We start from the raw sequence: 18,614 nt of genomic DNA on the forward strand, positions 1-18,614 counted from the left end.
CAACTACTGACCGTTGTGGTGGTTCTGTGAGCATCATCCATGAGAATACAGAAAACTCAGCTATTCCCTGTAACCATGAGGGTAAATAGTCTACTGAAACATCATAAAACGTTGATACTGCTATGTCAAATTTCTTAACAGACTGGTCATCACAATCATTCTGCAGTTTTTTTACACTTAGTGGTACAAAATGTTCATGTTTCCTTTAATTTAGACTTGTCAAAGCTTTATTTAAGACTGCTAATACTTCACATATGGAAGTATTCTGTTTCTCAATGCTCAGAATGGATTGTTGTAAACACTCATTTGTGAATATACAAAAAGTAAATAACATTCATTTATAGGATCACTGAAAAAACCCTTTAAGATTGCAGGGCTCTTTGAGTTAGACTGTGACAAAAAGTAAGATTTCAAAGGTTCATACATTTTCAAGATCCTTTCTATGGCTGGCAATAATGGTAGCCACCTTGTTTTGGAAAAGGAAAGTAAATTTTTGGAAGCGTCACCAACAAATTCACAGAATTCAGTGAGTTCTGCAACACGAATAAGAAAAATATGAAAATGGTTGTACAAATTCATGACAAAGCAGTCAATGTCAACAGGTAAAACGTCACAAGCATTTTGAAGTGTGTTATGAACAACATGTGCTATGCCAACAATGTTAGAGTTTTTTAATTTTTTTTTGGATGTGTGAAAACATTATTACCCTCTTTCTTCATTAACCCCCCCAAATTACAGTTAGTATTGTCTGCACCAAATGCAACACACTTTGAGATGATACTGAATGACTGTATAACATGAGAAAGAAATTGGAAATTGTTTCAGACTTTTCGTTCTGCAATTCATCAAGATCAAGCAACTTCCTCTGCATTCCACCCTCTCTTACATAAAAATACTGAAATATCACAGAAAAAATTTTCTGATGCCCATGGTTGCTAGCATCAGTAGATATTGAAAAGTATTTTGCACTGTTTACAGCAGCTATTACCTGTTTCTGGGAATGCGGAGCTATAACATTGTTGATAATTGCTTCACACTTTGTTCTTCCACACGAAACATTTTCTGCAATCTAAGAATCAGTAAATTTTTTTTGTTTATTTGAACATTGCAGCCATTAGAACGATAGCTTTGGTGGTGTTTAACAACATGGAATGACAGGGTTCCTTCTGCTGCAGCTACGTTTTTCTGTTCCTGTTTATTTGAAGTTACAAAATATCTCGCAATTTTTTGCGAGGAACCTGCCGATCGAAGATTCTTCCTGTGTTTCTCTGATTCAATATGATGCTAGAGATCTGCAGCACCACCATGAGACACGGATACAGCACTGTTACATACGTTACATTTTGCTGAACAGTCATTGTCTGTAGCAGTGAAGCAAGGAAATTTCCTTTTGCTTTTCGTTTCGGCATCGCCACGACGTGCTAGCACTTCACGAAACTGATACTGAGTGCTGACAACAATGGCAAGCAAAAGCAATGAAAATAACAATACGCAACAATTATAGTGCTTAAGCTGTACATTATCAGGGGGTACCAACGTACGGAATGTCAGTTTCAATTGATAGTTTATAAAATCGACACTCAGAAAATATTTTAACCACTTTGTATATGTCTGAAAATAATCCTTGAAAATCGGGACAAATTGCTTGTTAAAAAACAAAAAAGTCGGGACAAGTTTTTGAGCCTCAAAAAACGGGACAAATGGCCTCCCTACAAATAACACAAACGGAACTGCAGGGACGTAAATGGAATGATGTTACATCACGAACACCTTGACCGAAGGCTACCAAAGTGATACTTACATGCCTGTCGAACATGTTGACTAGAAGTTCACCGTTTAGCGAGCTTATTTTCAGTATTTTCAGCACAGTAAAAGTCATTCCTACAGGTGAAGAATTATGGGAGGATAAAAAGATTATTGTGCGTATCTAACGTGTGTGTAACACATGGCGAGGAAGTAATTAATAGTGCGGAAAGGGCATTACAAATAACAAAAAAAACGTATATAACAAAAAACTTTGTCCTGGAACACAAAAGTAAGACACTATCAAACACTGAGAAGGCCTGAAACACTGTACACAGCAGAAACACTTCAGCGAAGAAGATCTGGGGACCTTGAAAAACAGGAAAAAGTTGATAGAAGAATTACAAGGGAAATACTGGTACCTAGAAGTAACAGTAGTTTTGAATACAAATTAAGATAAAACACGAGCTGTATTTGAAAGTGGAAAAGCCAGATGACGTCACGAAAGAAATCGGTCTGAAAAAGGGAGAAGGGGAAAGGGGAAGAAAGTCTGGAAGCAACGATAATTACAAACAAAGAAGAAAAATCAAAGTTGATTTATCGTACCCTCCAAAAGGGTTATTAGAATAAATAAATGAATAGTGTGGAAACCTCAAAATTCTTAGATGTACACAGTGATGATGATTTAAAGTGGACAAAGCACATTTTGAAATTCCTAAAACAATTTAGTTCAGCCACAGTTCCAGGCAGAATCACTGCAAATCTTGGGGAAGAGACAAATCAGTAAGTTGACATATTTTGTATATTTTAATTCAATAACATCATACACAATAAAGTTCTTAGGTAACTCATTTCAAGAAAGAAAATCTTCATTGCTCAAAAACACGCTGTAAGGATAATATGTCGTGCTCACCACCTATCATCTTGTGGACACCTGTTGAAGGAGTTGGGCGCTCTGACTATTGCTTCATCGTACATTTACTCACTTAAGAAGTTTGTTGCAAATAATTCACAACAGTTCTAAAAGGAACATCGATGTATACAATTACAATACCAGAAGTAAAAATGACATTCCTTGTTCCACATAAAGATTGTCTTTAGCACAAAAAAATGGTTAAAATGGCTCTGAGCACTATGGGACTTAACATCTGAGGTCATCAGTCCCCTACAACTTAGAACTACTTAAACCTAACTAACCTAAGGACATCACACACATCCTCGCCCGAGACAGGATTCGAACCTGCGACCGTAGCAGTTGCGCGGTTCCGGACTGAAGCGCCTGGAACCGGCCGGCCACCGAGGTCGGTTAGCACAAAAAGCGATGCATGAAGCTGCAACTAAAATTTTTAATGACTTACCTAGTTATATGAGATGTCTAACAGTCAGTAACAAAGTATAATTTGAAGACAATCTGAAAATTTTATCCTTGACAATTCCTTCTATTCCGTAGAAGAATTTATATTATCGTAATGTTTGAAAGGTGATGGGTAGGAATTACTAACACACATCTCTATACTGAAAAAAAAAAAACCTTATCAATGTCAGCACGTAACCATATTTACAAATTAATTTGCGACGCGAATGCAAAATGACATCATTACGATTTACCGTGCAAATTAATCCATGGAACATGAAACTAACCAGCTAACTAAACATTTTCGAGTGGTGATCACAGTACAACGTGCCCGGATGATCTGCACGTGGAGCCCAGTGTCCATTATTCGGACGCACGCAACCTGCGCTTGTAAGTGGGTCGCTGTTACCAAGTGTAAACAAGTGAACTCATGCATTCCGTATTTCTACTTCTCTACAATATTCGTACCAAAAGGTTGAGCAGTGAGGCATTCAAAAGAAAATGGGCGAAAACGCCAGTTGGGAATGGTCAATTGAAAGCGAGTGGGATCGCTGCATGTTATGCTGACCCCACCAGCGGTGATTACGGAAATGATACCCCTAAAAATCAGAGTGTCATGCCAGACTGCCGACGGCCCATAACTTACAAATCAACAGCCCAGCATGATTTACCATTACGCCAGACGCAGGTCGAACAACAACAGCTCCAAGAGCCCGTTCAGATATAGGACTGCATCAGCAGGCCACTCTTCCGGCGCTGCTACCACACCAACATGGAGAATTTCATCAGCTCACGCAGCTCCAGGATGAGTTACAGCAACAGCAGGTTGTCAACAACACCACTGGCAACACCTGCGATGCACAGCTGTCAGTTCGGCAAAAGCCTCGCATTAGGTCATCATCTATAGAGGAATGCGCCAGAGACTTCCTCTGGACTCAGAGAGACAGTGTATGTGAGGAGGGAGGAGATCAATGTTTAACATCCTGTTGACACCGAGGAGATTAGAGACGGAGCACAAGCTCGGATTAGGGGAGGACATACAAGGAAGTCAGCCGTGTCCTTTCAAAGGAACCATCCCGGATTTTGTCTTAAGTGATTTAGGGAAATCATTGAAAACTTAAATCTGGATGGCTGGACGCGGGTTTGGACCGTCATCATCCCGAATGCGAGTCCAGTGTGCCAACCACTGAGCTTCCTCGCTCGGTACAGTTTGTGTGAGTGTCGGCACCCTACTACTGATAACAGTGCTGGCATGTCAGCTACAGTCAGTTGTTCTTCGCAGCTCGGACTTACCGTAAATGATCAGAATGGCGGCATGTTTATACATGTAGACAGTCATCGGAGCAATTCCTCCCAAATTGTGTCGGCAACTGTTATACCTGAAGCACTACACTAGTAAAACAGAGGATTTCAACGATCCTAGCTAAAAGCAATCATTATGGTCACTATAATAAGTGTCCGTATTTACACTACTGGCCATTAAAATTGCTACACCAAGAAGAAATGCAAATGATAAACGGGTATTCATTCGACAAATATATTATAATAGAACTAACATGTGATTATATTTTCACGCACTTTGGATACATGGATCCTGAGAAATCAGTACCCAGAACAACCACCTCTGGCCGTAATAACGGCCTTGATACGCCTGGGCACTGAGTCAATCAGAGCTTGGATGACATATACAGCTACAGCCGCCCATGCAGCTTCAACACGATACCACAGTTCATCGAGAGTAGTGACTGGCGTATTGTGACGAGCCAGTTGCTCGGCCACCATTGATCACACGTTTTCAATTGGTGAGAGATCTGGAGAATTTGCTGCCCAGAGCAGCAGTCGAACATTTTCTGTATCCAGAAAGGCCCGTACAGGACCTGCAACATGCGGTCGTGCATTATCCTGCTGAAATGTAGGGTTTCGCAGGGATCGAATGAAGGGTAGAGCCATGGGTCGTAACACTTCTGAAATGTAACGTCCACTGTTCAAAGTGCCGTCAATGCGAACAAGAGGTGGCCGAGACGTGTAACAAATGGCACCTCATAGCATCACGCCAGGTGATACGCCAGTATGGCGATGACGAATACACGCTTCCAATGTGCGTTCATCGCCATGTCGCCAAACACTGTTGCGACCATCATGATGCTGTAAACAGGACCTGGATTCATTGGAAAAAATGACGTTTTGCCATTCGTGCACCCAGGTTCGTCGTTAAGTACACCATCGCAGGCGCTCCTGTCTGTGATGCCGCGTCAAGGGTAACCGCAGCCATGGTCTCCGAGCTGATAGTTCATGCTGCTGCAAACGTCGTCGAACTATTATGCAGATGGTTTTTGTCTTGCAAACGGCCCCATCTGTTGACTCAGGGATCGAGACGTAGATGCACGATCCGTTACAGCCATGCGGATAAAATGCCTGTCATCTCGACTGCTAGTGATACGAGGCCGTTGGGATCCAGCACGGCGTTCCGTATTACCCTCCTGCACCCACCGATTCCATATTCTGCTAACAATCATTGGATCTCGGCCAACGCGAGCAGCAATGTCGCGATATGATAAACCGCAATCGCGATAGGCTACAATCCGACCTTTATCAAAGTCGGAATCGTGATGGTAAGCATTTCTCCTCCTTACACGAGGCATCACAACAACGCTTCGCCAGGCAACTCCGGTCAACTGCTGTTTGTGTATGAGAAATCGGTTGGAAACTTTCCTCATGTCAGCACGTTGTGGATGTCGCCACCGGTGCCAACCTTGTGTGCATGCTCTGAAAAGCTAATCATTTGCATATCACAGCATCTTCTTCCTGACGATTAAATTTCGCGTCTGTAGCACGTCATATTCTGGGTGTAATAATTTTAAGCGCCAGTAGTGTAGTATACACTGAGAGTAATCGCAGAATGTGGGAAAATTTCATTCTATGGATGTAGGTATACTCTCGTTTAAAGGAAGTAGCTATGTAATAATGAAACTGCTGATATCAAAGAGGAATCAGGTACGAGTTGAACTCATATCTAACAATCCAGTTCACTCATGTCATCATTATCACTGAAAGAGAATGTTCTGTATCTACACTCATGATACATAGTCAGGGAAGTACCCACAATATCGATACGGATATAAATGATGATGGCATAGAATTAATATTGATAAGCATCCGTTCATTGTTCAATTGGTACATCTCGAGTTTAATTCATAAATGATTTAAATTCGTCGCAGTCTGAGTTTTGCCCTTCTCAGTTAACAGATATTCAGCGCTTGTAATAATTTATTTCAATAACTGCCGAGACTAAACCATCTACTTTTATATTGATTATTTCTTTTCTGTTGGGAGTTTTCTATGTGGTATTTTCTGTAGTTTCGTTGGGTCCATGAAGTGTCAGGGTAGCAGAAAGGGCCAGGCAGTGACTCGCTGACTGGTTCGACACCCTGGCAGTTTTGATTCGGTTTTCAAAGGAGAAAGCGATGGGGCTGAAGTGAAGTGTCCATTAGCACCAGGTACAATGCAACAACTGAAGATCTGTTTGTTCCGGGCTCCTGGGAGCCGCACTCTAGCAGTTGTTTTCATAATGTGCCCTGTGCAATATGGGGTCCAGGTCTTCATACACAGAACTTATATGACGTGTTGTATCGAGCATCTGCACTTTTTACCAGCTGTGCCCTCTCGTCAAAAACATTTTAAAAGAACTTTGTTTTTCACCGTAGAGTCGCCCTCCTGGAATACTATGGTGGTGGAAGCTGACCATAGATACTGATCTTGTGAGAAGCAACATAGCTGCCTCGTGTTCAAGAATTCTTTTCTATCTTTGTAAAGTACTTGTACTTCCTGGCACTCCTATACCCCGGGTAAACATACTATTGTCCAAAAAGTTGTAAGAGGTTTCCTCATTGGTTAATCATAAAAAATGTGGGGAAAGAAAATCAGGACGCCGTTTTCCAAGAAATTCGGTCTTGGAGACTAGAGAATTGACTGAAGTTCAAAAAACTTGACTCAAGAGTTGAAATGCAACACAGAATTGTTTAGGAACTGCGTACATTGGAATTATTGAACTGGTTAATATTGAAAAACTTTTGCTTAGTGGGGAGTTAGTTATTTGGCTAACGACAGTATCATTGGCCATCATTTTGCAGAGCCTTTTTAGTTGAGACATGGAATTTGGCCAGACTAGTTGAGAGAGCAGAGAAGTCTGTTTTGGAAGAGGAAACTTGGTCTGCGGATTCTGAAGGCAACGTTTTTGGCTGCAGATCCTGAAGAGAGTACCTAGTCTGTGGAGTCTGGAGAGAAGATTGGTTCAAATGGCTCTGAGCACTATGGGACTTAACAGCTGTGGTCATCAGTCCCCTAGAACTTAGAACTACTTAAACCTAACTAACCTAAGGACATCACACACATCCATGCCCGAGGCAGGATTCGAACCTGCGACCGCAGCAGTCGCGCGGTTCCGGACTGAGCGCCTAGAACCGCTAGACCACCGCAGCCGGCTGGAGAGAAGAGATGTTGCCACAATTGACAGCTGATGTACTGCAGACGGCACCAGATCACTGCACTCACAACTCTCCACTTAACTGGATGCAGAATATGGTGAGAAACTGAAGCGTTGGTGAGCAGGGTATGAGACTTATTGAATATCTGTAAACGTGTTGTTAGGATCAAGCAGAGACCGCGAATCTTTTGGTTTTCCCAAGCAACTGAAAGTTCGTTCATGTCTAGATCAGTGGTATTATATGCATGTTGTAACTTTTCGTTCTTCTGATTCAGTCAGGCAATCACTGTGTGTCCACAGTGGATTTGTTCTTCCATAACTCATTTGTAAGATCCCAGTTTTTTCCACTCGCTTAAATTATCTAGTCTTTGTCAGGTCATTTAAGTGTTAGATTATGACTAATCTATGTTAGCAGTTGTCAGTTTTCGTGTCCCCTGCGTTTTTACGATCGAGTGGATCCTGTGATTATTTCTTGGCCACGTATACTTTAGTGTGAAACATTATCAGAAATAATGGTTAATGTGGACCAGTGTTCCATTTGATAGATGAACCCCCTGTTTATCATGTGTGATGTTTGCTAGGGACAACCGTGTTCTGTTAGTTGCCTATTGTGCTATCGGCTTACTGAAGTACACTGAAGCGCCATAGAAACTGGTATAGGCATGCGTATTCAAATACAGAGACATGTAAACAGGCAGAGTACGGTGCTGAGGTCGGAAACGCCTATGTAAGACAAAAAGTCTTTGGTACAGTTGTTAGATCGGTTACTGCCGCTACAATGGCAGGTTATCAGAAGAGTTTGAAAGTGGTGTTACAGTCGGCGCACGAGCGATGGGACACAGCATCTCAGAGGTAGTGAAGTGGGGATTTTACCTTACGGCAGTTTCACGAGTGTACCGTGAATATCAGGAATCCGGTAAAACATCAAATCTCCGACATCGCTGCGGCCGGAAAAAGATCCTGCAAGAACGGGACCAACGATTACTGAAGATAATCGTCGAACGTGACAGAAGACGATTCAACGAAACATCATAGATATGAGCTTTCGGAGTCGAAGGCCCACTCGTGTACCCTTGATGGCTGCACGACACAAAGCTTTACGCCTCGCCTGGGCCCGACAACATCGACATTGGACTGTTGGTGATTGGAAAGATGTTGCCTGGTCGGACGGGTCTCGTTTCAAGGTGCATCGAGTGGATGGACGTGTACGGGTATGGAGACAACGTTATGAATGCATGGACCCTGCGTTTCAGCAGGGGACTGTTCCAGCTGGTGGACGCTCTGTAATGGTTTGAGTGTGTGCAGTTGGAGTGATATGGGACCCCTGATACGTCTAGATACGTCTCTGACAGGTAGGAAGTACGTAAACATCCTGTCCGATCACCTGAATCCCTTTATGTCCATTGTGCATTCCGACCAACTTGGACAATTCCAGCAGGACTATGCGAGACCTCACACGTCCAGAATTGCTACAGACTGGTTTTCATAGTTTAAACATTCCCGCTGGCCACCAAACTCCCCAGAGGTGAACCTCATTGAGCATATCTGGGATGCCTTGCAACGTGCTGCTCAGAAGAGATTTCCACCCTCTCGTACTCTTACGGATTTATGCGCAGCCCTGAAGAATTCATGGTGTCAGTTCCCTCCAGAACTTCTTCAGACATTAGTCGATCGATGCCAGATCATGTTACGACACTTGTGGGTGCTCGTGTGGGCCCCATACGATACTAGGCAGGCATAGCAGTTTATTCGGTTTTCGGTGTATATTGAATTTTACTCATATACGATGACTGACAAATTCCCGCCAACCGATGTAAATATGTCGTGAGATCAGAACAGATATACTATTTAAGTTATGAATCATCAGTTACAATTTAACTCAAGACGTAAGGAAAAACAGTTTTATAAATTATAGAGCGCAGCAATCAGTCGTCCTTTTTTTCTTTTTGCATGTTTTATTACGCAAATCCAGATTTCGGCTAGTGATAAGTCATTACCAATGCACTATTTTCTAATCTGTGGTTCTGGCTCAGTCACAGTTCTTTGAATATGAGTATTATTCAAAGAACTATAACTGAGCCCGGACAACAGGGAAATAACAATCATCGAGATTAGAAAATCGCGCATTGATAATGGCTGGGCACTAGCCGAAATCTGGATTTGCGTAATAAAACTTGCAAAAAAAAGGACGACTGATTGCTGCGCTCCAACTTTGCTAATGAAAGGTAACCTGCAAAACAGTTTTTCTTAGTTCTGAAGGTTCACTGATATTTGTGTCTTGCAAATAACAACTTCACAATACTTTTAAAAACGTTACAGCAGTCATTCATCGGCAAAGGGAATAAGCCACTAAAATATTATTTTCTTAGTTACAACTTACATTAGAATATACTACTGAATCCTAATTAAACATGTTTCGTAAAAGATGTGACCTACCCGACGATGAATCATATACAAAAATATTGTCACGTTATTCAAAGGACTCATTGCGCGCAAATCGTTGCAACATAAATAGTGTATTATTTTTTCGTTTCCCTCTACCAATAAGTGAAGGAAGGAATGGCAGTTCACACACCACCATACCATCTGCGATTTTTCCAATGATATCTGTTCACCACACAATACAGCGCACACATCGCGCATGAAGTTTGGCACACCGGGACTGGCCCTGCTATAGACAGTCGAAACTATCCACGAATGCTTGTGTGCGTTACCACTGCAACATTTGATTGCCTACTTCAGTGCTTCATACGTCCAGTTCGGATGATTGTGGCCAGACAAATTCCGTTACTACCACACGCCGTGTATACTTCACTCCGTCAGCTGCTCAGTGTGCTAATGTGCAACCTTTGTACATCCATAAAACAAAAATATTTGCAAACACGTTCTCTGTTGCTGCTATCTGGCTCTGGAACAAGCTACCCTACAGACTGTTGGGTGCCTTGTCGTTTTTAAGAAGCAGGTGAAGTACTTCTTTCTGTCGGCCTCATAAGTTCCCCAAATGGTTAACGTACTTTACCAGTTTCCATTTTGAGAAATATTAAAGCAAATACACCCATATTCTCCCAGTTTGTTTGTTACTTTTTCCAGGTCTCCACTAGTCACTCCACTTTCTGTTCCCCTGCCTACGTGACTTGTTCTTTACCACGTTCTCTTTCTGTCCTTCTACAGCTTCTCTCACGTTCATTCCTGCTAGTGTTTATAATTTCAATCCACTTCCGTGTGATTTGTCTTTATTGTTGTACTTACAATAAACGAAGATAAACTGTGTTTTTTCCTGTACTATTCATATTCCATTTCCAAATGTTGCATTCTATGTTCGATGTAACTTATAACATGATTTTCATAAAAAAATGTAATAGAAAATGAATGGTTAGATTTACGAGACAGTCAGTGGCCCCCAGTATTTCAAGATTGAAGAAATAACTATTCTGTTCACAACGAAAACAATTTAGACATGAAACAAGGTTTCGTTCTCACCTGCTCATCATCAGCTCCAGTAACTGTTGACAACGCCAGCAGTACAAAGCACAGCTTCAGTAAGATACTCATGATTTCTGGAGAAGCGTCCCTGGAACAAAGATTTTGTCTTTGTTATTTTACACTTTAAAGTACTGAAATAAACATATTAGATATTTAGCTTTTTGTCAATCATTAGCAACTGTATATCTGTTTGTTGAAATAATCAGCAACAACCTGCGCAAAATAAAATTTATTCCTTTACCGGTTTCAGGCACCTTGTGCCCTTTTTCAAAGGGTTATAAGGGTCGCATTATTTGCGAGCGTCAAAAGTAAGATGTATGGAGCATATTACTGTGAATGCATGTTGGTAGGAATTTAAATTGAAATAAATAAAAAACATTTGTAAGTATTTGCCTCTTTGTTACATCAGCAACGGAGAAAGTATGTGGGAGCCGACGGCAGTTTTCACTGCTGCACAGGTTGTTTGCATCGCCGAATGTAATCTTCCAGGAGTCAACGGCCGTGCAGCCTGAAGCTACATTTAACTGCAGTGTCAACTGTTACGCTAGTATAATAAATAAAAACAAAATATTCTATATGACAAAATATGTTCAGTTCTGATCTACCCATGATTGCTTTTGTACATTCTCATAAATTAGGTTAATTATGTGGCAGTAGCATGTACGTTGCTCTGTGCAGTAAATATATTTGATATGTTGAAGATAACATAAATATGTTGGTGGAATGATTTGTTTGATATTACCCTAAACCTAGATATTTTTGAAAATTATCTACTGAGAAGATACTTCAACGAACTGATAATACTGACGTAAAAAAAAATGGTCTTTACGACTCTAAAGTGATATTCTGGTTATCTTCGGTTTTTAAACATTAAGACTACTTGAATTTTACACTGAATATTTTCATGTTTCTGGAGGGATAGGAGCAGGATATCGTCTATCAGTGAAAAGTATAGTAATTAACAGTTCCAAAAATGAACATAATGAACGTAAACTTTCAAATGTGAATTAATGGTTGATTGAAAATAATTATTTCGCTTGTCAAAGATCACTGCATACTGCGACATCAGTCATAGAATGACACAGAAACGCAATTAACTGCGCCACTAATAATCGCGATTCGTTGAACCTTTTGATATTTATTTTCGAAAAAGAAAAGGGATGTTGTGACCACAATTTAACCGCAAGAAAGCGATAAAGTGCCTCCTGAGTCGAGACAAAATCTTTGGAAGTTAGTGACGTGGCATTCTAATAATTTTAGCAATTTCGATAGTACAACGACGATTCCGATATCATGTTCGGGAGTGCATAGTCATTACACTGTTATCCCACACCAGAAGGGTGGTACCACTGCACTGTTCATCCCCTATCTCTCTGACTATCCAGACCTTACGCCTCTCTCTTTCCATATCCTCCTCGCCACCCTAAGTGCCAATGTCCACCTCCCCAATCTCTCAGGCCAACTCTCCATCCATCACCCTGTCTGTCCATCTTGTTCTTTCTCCCTTCTACATCTACATCTACATCCATACTCCGCAAGCCACCTCACGGTGTGTGGCGGAGGATACCTTGAGTACCTCTATCGGTTCTCCCTTCTATTCCAGTCTCGTATTGTTCGCGGAAAGAAGGATTGTCGGTATGCCTCTGTGTGGGTTCTAATCTCTCTGAATTAATCCTCATGGTCTCTTCGCGAGATACATGTAGGAGAGAGCAATATACTGCTTGACTCCTAGGTGAAGGTACGTTCTCGAAACTTCAACAAAAGCCCGTACCAAGCTACTGAGCGTCTCTCCTGCAGAGTCTTCCACTGGAGTTTATCTATCATCTCCGTAACGCTTTCGCGAGTACTAAATGGTCCTGTAACGAAGCGCGCTGCTCTCCGTTGGATCTTCTCTATCTCTTCTATCAACCCTATCTGGTACGGATCCCATACTGCCGAGCAGTATTAAAGCAGTGGGCGAACAAGCGTACTGTATCCTGTTTCATTTGTTTTCGGATTGCATTTCCTTAGGATTCTTCCAATGAATTTCAGTCTGGCATCTGCTTTACCGACGACCAACTTTATATGATCATTCCATTTTAAATCACTCCTAATGCGTACTCCCAGATAATTTATGGAATTAACTGCTTCCAGTTGCTGACCTGCTATATTGTAGCTAAATGATAAGGGCTCTTTCTTTCTATGTATTCGTAGCACATTACACTTGTCTACATTGAGATTCAATTGCCATTCCCTGCCCCATGCGTCAATTCGCTGCAGATCCTCCTGCATTTCAGTACAATTTTCCATTGTTACAACCTCTCGATATATAACAGCATCATCCGCAAAAAGCCTCAGTGAGCTTCCGATGTCATCCACAAGGTCATTTATGTATATTGTGAATAGCAACGGTCCTACGACAGTCCCCTGCGGCACACCTGAAATCACTCTTACTTCGGAAGACTTCTCTCCATTGAGATGGACATGCTGTGTTCTGTTATCTAGGAACTCTTCAATGCAATCACGCAATTGATCTGATAGTCCATATGCTCTTACTTTGTTCATTAAACGACTGTGGGGAACTGTATCGAACGCCTTGCGGAAGTCAAGAAACACGCCATCTACCTGGGAACCTGTGTCTATCGTCCTCTGAGTCTCGTGGACGAATAGCGCGAGCTGGGTTTCACACGATCGTCTTTTTCGAAACCTATGCTGATTCCTACAGAGTAGATTTCTAGTCTCCAGAAAAGTCATTATACTCGAACATAATACGTGTTCCAAAATTCTACAACTGATCGACGTTAGAGATATAGGTCTATAATTCTGCACATCTGTTCGACGTCCATTCTCGAAATCGGGGATGACCTGTGCCCTTTTCCAATCCTTTGGAACGCTACGCTCTTCTAGAGACCTACGGTACACCGCTGCAAAAAGGGGGGCAAGTTCCTTCTCGTACTCTGTGTAAAATCGAACTGGTATCCCATGAGGTCCAGCGGCCTTTCCTCTTTTGAGCGATTTTGATTGTTTCTCTATCCCTCTCTCGTCTATTTCGATATCTACCATTTTGTCATCTGTGCGACATTCTCTGTTCATCTCTTCGTACTTTTGTCTCTAAACATCTCCCTCTTCCTCCTCCTCATCCTTCACCTCCTCCTCCTTCTCCTAACTGTCTCTGTCCATCCCTTCCTGTTCTGCTCTGTATGTCCATCTCCTCTTCCCCATCTCTTTTTGTCCATCTCATCTCCCCCATCTCTGTGTGTCCATTTCCTTCTCCTCCCTGCGTCTGCCTCTCTGTCTCGTCCTCCCACGTCTCTCTCTGTCCACCTCATCTTCCCACATCGCTGTCTGTCCACCTCCTCCTCCCTTTCTCTTTCTGCCTCCTCCTCCTCTACGTGTCTTCGTCTGTCAGTCTCCTCCTCTTTATTCCTATCTCTGTCTTTGTCCCATCTCTCTCTGTCCAAATCGTCCTTCCCCCTCTCATGGCCCATTTTCTTCAATGTCCTTTCCATCTGTCCACCTCCTACTCACACTCTCTCTGTGTCCATCTCCTCCTGCCAACTCTTTGTCCATCTCATTCTCCCCCCTCTCCTCCTGGTTTCAGCAACCTTCCACCTCTATCTGTCCATGTCTTCTCCATACTCTATTTCTGCTTTTCCCCTTCTCTCTACATCCATCCACCCATCCTCTTTCTCCCTCCCCTCTCAATATCTGTCTCCTCCTCACCCCTCTCTCTGCTCAGCCGTGCCTATTTCAACATGTAGCCCCAACAACACTTTCTGGTACTACCTGTACTGTCAACTGTCATGCAGGGTGGACTAGATGCAAGAATCTAAAAACCCTATTCACCTGTATCTCCACTCCTATAGGAGCTAGGAGATTTCAAACTCACAATGTTGATTTCCAGAGAGCAAATAGCATGTGTAGAATCGGCAACAAAGAAAACCAGAAACAACAGTTCAGGTATGCATGCTGGCATCGTAGGCACATGATGAAGAGACAGAGAAAGTACATGAAGATATTGGATGGATAGTTCAGAATGTAAATGGAGCTGAAACTCTAATAAACATGGGAGATTGGAACGTAGTTTTAGGGGAAGGAGTAGAAGAAACGGTACCAGAGAATACGACTTTGGCCAAAGGAATGAGAGAGGAGGAAGACTAATTCAGTTCCGTAATAAGTTTCAGCTAGTAATAGCGAATACTTGGAAGAGGGTGGGAGATATGGGAAGATTCCACTTAGATTACATCATGGTCAGGCAGAGATTCCGATTAGAGTGCTGCAACGCTCCATGTTTGACCGGTCACGGCTCGCCTGTTGACGGGGGGACCGAGCCGCTCGTGTCCGGCCCCCCCACGACTCGGCTCGGTCACGCACTCGCGCCATGTCTGATGTCCGGATTCCGGACACGCGGGTAACCGAGCACGACCGGTCACCGCTGACGTCTCACCTCGCCTCGCCACGGCTCGCTGCTCTGTACTTTACTGTACAAATCCAACGCGTCTCTCTCTTTTAATACAAAAGTAACGTTTCCAAGAACGGGTACGTTACACAGCTAAATTCATAAAGCACCTGGAAAGTAAAATGATATTTCAATACAATCGTGGATAGAAGACGAGTCTCATTTCCAAACAAAAGAGATATTTTTCCTTTCATTTATAGGAAACATTAAATAAGTGCTTTCCCTGTAATCTAGAAGACAACCATCTTCATAAAGAAAGCATACAAAGAACATTAAACATTTACAGACGTAACGTGTCATACGTTTCAATTGTTTGCATCATAAACAAAATTATAGTTATTGTTGATCAGCAGGAAATCACTAACGCGTTCCGGATTTAATCGGCTGCGGCAATTTGTTAGTAACATGCCGGCTTTACTAAAGCACCTTTCACTAGGTGCGCTTGTTGCTGGGATACATAAAATACGTCTTGCAACTGTAGCCAAATCTGGCAGATCTGTTTCATGTCTGCTCCACCACTTTAAGGTGTCATCATCATCTCCGGGGGGCATTAAAATGTACAGATCTACTTCATCTGCTGCGGATGATCTGTTGTTCCTCCATTCCTTGAAACGAGCTCTCTTTCTGGGTGGTGATGACACAGTACTTGAAAGATCTATGATAATAAACAAAAGAGACAAGTAATACGGAACTGATATGGAAATCATCGAAACATTCCCGTAAGAGACCGATGACCTCGCTGTTTGGTCTCTCCCCCCAAACAACCCGACCCCCCGTTCCCATAAAAACGAGATGTTTTACGTTAATGAAATATTATACGAGTCACAACATTCCCGTTTCTCTATAATACACTTTCCACTAACTATGCAAAAACGATTATGTTAATGATTGAATGTTGTACCTGCGTACGTAGCACACATTTGTCGCACATTGTTAAGAATTTCCTGCTTTTCACTTATTTCAAGCATATTAAGATAACGGAAGGACGGCCAAAGAAACGGTCTTTGTGAGGTTTCTTGCAACTGTGTTTCTTTAAATGAGTGGTTGCCGACTGGAAAAACAATAAAGTGGAGCAGTTTATGCACGATACGTACCCAGTAGACGCAATGTTTTCATCTACAACCAACAGAAACGTACTCCATACTTGGCTTTTTAGACCTTCCCGATTCTTTAATGTGTAAACATTGGTTTCAGTCTTACGTCTTACTACACTGGCTTCCTCGCGCTGCATGATTACAGAGAGACACACCACAAATAAGAAGCCCGTACCGGCTGCAGTGTCACACGGATAATAACACGTGCAATGTGTTTGAAGTTACGTGCTACGTATTCGGTCACGGCTTCTATGCTCGGTCACAAGAACTAGTGCGGGTAGCCTATCCAGTTAGGGTGTGCTCGCCCCACCTCGTATTTTGTGCTCGCTCTCGGTCATGAAGGACTCTAATTCCGATATCACACATTGGATTGTAAGGTGTACCCAGGAGCAGATACTGACTCAGATCACAATTTAGTGATGATGAACAGTAGGCTGAAGTTTAAGAGACTAGTCATGAAGAATCAATGCGCAAAATAAGTGGGAAATGGAAATACTAAGGAATGCAGAGATACACCTGAAGTTCTCTGAGGCTGTAGTTACTGCGCTAACAAACAGCTCAGTAGGCAGTCCAGTTGAAGAGGAATGGACATTTGTATAAAGGGCAATCATAGAAGTCGAAAAGAAGAAATATTTGTACAAGGAAGGCAACTGTGAAGAAACCATGGACAACCGAAGAAATACTTCAGTAGACTGACTGAAGAAGGAGGTACAAAAATGTTCAGGGAAATTCAGAAATACAGAAATACAAGTCACTTAGGTAAGAAATAAATAAGAAGTGCAGAAGACACTCAGAATTCGCTAATTGAAAAATGAGAAGAAATAGAAATAGAAATGATTGTCGGACAGATTGACTCATCATACTGAAAAGTCAAAATAACCTTCGTTGAAATTAAAAGGAAGGGTGGTAACGTTAGGAGTGCAATGGAATTCTGCTGTTAAATGCAGAGGATAGAGCGGATAGTAGGAATGAGAAAACTGAAGATCTCTGCGAGGGGAAGGAATTGTCTGATGATGACGTGATAGAAGAAAAAGTAGGAGTCGACCGGGACGAGATAGGAGGTATAGTATTAGTCAGAATTTAAAAGAGCTTTGGATGACTTAAGATCAAATAAGGCAGAAGGAATGGGTAACATTCCATCAGAATTTTTAAATCATTAGGAGAAGTGGAAACTAAACGACTATTCATGCTGGTATGTAGAAAGTATAACGACGTACCATCAGTCTTTCGGAAAAACATCATCCACATTATTCCAAAGATAGGAAGAGCCGACATTAAAGCTCAATTAGCTTAATAGGTTATGCATTCAAGTTTCTGACAACAATAATATACAGAAGAATGGAATAGAAAATTGAGGATCTGTTAGATGAGGAGTAGTTTGGCTTTAGGAAAGGCAAACACACCAGATAAGCAATTCTCGCGTTGCAGTTGATAATGGAAGCTATACTGAATTAAAATCAAGACACATTCTCAGAATCTGTTGACATGGAAAAGCTTTCATCAATGTCAAATGGTCCAAGACGTTCGAAATTCTAAGGAAAATAAGGGTAAGCTATAGGGAAAGATGAATAATGTACAATATGTACAAGAATCAAGAGGGGAAAATAAGACTATAAGACTAAGAACGAAGTGCTCATACTAAAAAGGGAGTAAGACAGGGACGTATTCTTTCGCCCCTACTGTTTATGCATTGAAGAAGCAATGACTGAAATAAAAGAAGGATTCAAGAGCGGGGTTAAAATTCAGAGTGAAAAGATATCAGTGATAAGATTCGCTGATGACATCGCTATCTCCATTGAAAGAGAGGGAGAATTACCTGATATCTTGAACGGAATGAACAGTCTAATGGGTACAGAATACAGTTTGAGAGCAAATCGAAGAAAGAGGAAATGACAACAGCGAGAAATTTGATATCAGAATGGGGTTTCGCGAAGTAGACGAGGCAGAGGAATTCTGCTACCTAGGCAGCAAAGTAACTCACCATGGACTAAGCAAGGAGGGCATAAATATTAGACTAAC

General features: G+C 41.9%; 1 long non-coding RNA gene across 2 annotated transcripts in view; it reads right to left on the reverse strand.

The window, feature by feature from the left end:
- LOC126483612 (uncharacterized) overlaps nucleotides 1–18,614 on the reverse strand; it is a 101,751-nt gene that overhangs the window by 75,617 nt on the left and 7,520 nt on the right. The window contains exon 2 of one of the 2 annotated variants that reach the window (XR_007587744.1): nucleotides 11,061–11,151. The exons of the other annotated variant lie outside the window; for it this stretch is intronic. This is a non-coding gene — a long non-coding RNA (uncharacterized LOC126483612). The remainder of the gene's footprint in view (nucleotides 1–11,060; nucleotides 11,152–18,614) is intronic. 2 annotated transcript variants of the gene reach the window in all.

This window comes from Schistocerca serialis, chromosome 6 (assembly GCF_023864345.2).
Source record: "Schistocerca serialis cubense isolate TAMUIC-IGC-003099 chromosome 6, iqSchSeri2.2, whole genome shotgun sequence".
NCBI lineage: Eukaryota > Metazoa > Arthropoda > Insecta > Orthoptera > Acrididae > Schistocerca > Schistocerca serialis.